General features: G+C 32.4%; 1 long non-coding RNA gene across 1 annotated transcript; it reads left to right on the forward strand.

The window, feature by feature from the left end:
- Positions 1–597: 597 nt before the first annotated feature.
- On the forward strand, positions 598–1,503 carry LOC141627183 (uncharacterized). The gene is made up of 2 exons (XR_012536734.1): positions 598–872; positions 986–1,503. It is a non-coding gene; the product is annotated as an uncharacterized LOC141627183 (long non-coding RNA).
- The last annotated feature ends 835 nt before the right edge of the window (positions 1,504–2,338 follow it).

Consider the following 2,338-nt stretch of genomic DNA (forward strand, 5'->3'; position numbering starts at 1 on the left):
TGTTTCGACCTGAATAACTCAAAATGACCCAAATTTAATTTAAAAGGGATAAAAATAATTAAATTGAGTAATTTGTTTACTATTAACTCAAATTAATTAATTTCTGTATTTTCGACATTTAAATAAAATTTTAATGCCTACAAATTGCCCCCTCGAGACTTTGCCATGCCCACTTTCGAAGTGTTTCAGCGTGGCGGGGTCTCGACACATTCTTTTGATTGACTTGGAAGTCGACAGGCATCCATCATGTTGCATCGATAGCATTTTTTTGGCCATCCTGGCATTATCTAACTTGACGGATGGCTGGCGGCTCTTCTCGATATTTTTATCACCCTGGTCATTTTGTAACCTTGACGGGTAACGTTTGAATTTTTATCACCCTAATCATTTTGTAACTTTAACGGAAATTTGAATTTTTATCACCTTGGTCATTTGTAACCTTGACGGATGACACTTGAATTTAAAAAAAAAGTCTCAATTTTTGCGGTTCTCATCTATCCATATTTGTGAATAATTTCTCATGATTACGTACGCCATGACATCATATCTAAGAAGTTTACAACACACAATTGTTTTAATCGACCTTAGGCACTTGAAAGTATTCTCCTCAAGGCTATTTTATTGGTCCTTTCAGAGGTTGGAGGCGGCAAGATTTCCTTGATGAGCAAGCATCTATTTTCCTGGAAGCTATAAATACTTGCCAAAGCTATCTTCATATAGAGAGCATCTACATTATCAGGTGCTCTTCAAATATTCATTATTAAGCACACATGAGCTTGAGTTTCAATTTATTTCGTTTATTTTGCTTCCTGCTTTGTTGTCACTAGCGACATCTTCGTATTCATCTGTTTTATACAATCTACGCATTGATGGTATGAATATTTTAGACATATGCTGCTCTTTGTTTGCTTGACTTAAATTTTATGTATGATAAAGTCTATAATCTTAATTCTTAAAGCACATCGTCTTTTTTTTTTTTTTGTAGAGGCATCTTGTGAAACCAAGTTCATCCTACCCCAAACTTGAGTGGGGTTTCTACTGGAGTTTGATGAGTATAAAAAATTGATTGGGAACGAGAATTGCAGGCAGCAACTTCAATTTTTAATGTCTTTGTGATCAATCTAAGCATTCAAAATTCACGTATTGCTTGTACTCTGTACTTGGTTTGTATCTCACCTTCCTCTGCTTTCCTTCTTCTCAGTGCATCGAAGTGAATCATCCACGAGCAAAACTCCAACAAGAATCATGGTGGTTGTCATAGGCCCATCCACTACTCGGCCTATCATCATTCCTGACGTCACCGTGTTTGCTTATTGCGGCGGTCGATCAATTTGACAGCATCCAACAAATTTCGTTGTTGCATCGAGTTTGGGAGGATGGCCTGAGGAATATCCACTACTGCAATAGTGCAATGTCCTTTGAGGCTTTACAACTCTTGAGCATTTTTATGTTTGATCATTGTGTAGGACAAATTATTCATCAATGTTGAATCTTTATTGCTCTCGTGCTTCTCGTCCTAACAACAAGTTTTTTTGAAGTAATTTTACACACATATATATATATATATATATATATATATATATATATATATATATATATATATATATATAAATCGGGATCCTATGACACCCCTAAATATTTGAGGATTGAGTAACGAATGAAATATCACACCATATACAAAACAATATCATGGGAAAATTAACAAACAAAACCACCTAAAACTCCCAAAATCGATCAATAGTTTCTCTCTAAAAAATCCAAAATCAATCTAAAACATTTCAAACAAAAATATATCACAATCCTCTCAAAAATTTCACTGAAAATCTGCGAAAACCTAAAGATTCAAACTTGATTTCAACTGTATTTCAACATCCTAGATTTATTCATTCATTAGATTGAATACTCTCACTAGAATTCGCGCAAAAATCGTTGAGGTATGTTTTTTTCTCGTTTTTTTTCATTTTTGTGATTTTATTTCAACTTATGTAGTGTTAATTTGATTTTACATGTTATTTTTGTTCGAAATTATTGTATGTACGTTGAATTATATGAATTTAATAGGATTAAATCAAAAAAATTGAACTAATCGTCAAGTTATTTAGTGTACTTTCATGTTCTTGCTGTAACTTTCTAAATATCTTACTTATAAATGATTTTAAACGTTTTTCGTTCATAATTCGACACATTAAATCAATTATTATCATCAATTGAAGTTGTAGTCGTTTATAAGATGTCTTTTTTTTTTTAATCGCTAAAATTAGGGTTTAATATTGATCGATTGTGAAATTAGGTTTCAACATTGTTTAATTGTGAAAATTAGGGTTTCATATCGTTTTAA

Source organism: Silene latifolia, chromosome Y, assembly GCF_048544455.1.
Source record: "Silene latifolia isolate original U9 population chromosome Y, ASM4854445v1, whole genome shotgun sequence".
Taxonomy (NCBI): Eukaryota; Viridiplantae; Streptophyta; class Magnoliopsida; order Caryophyllales; family Caryophyllaceae; genus Silene; species Silene latifolia.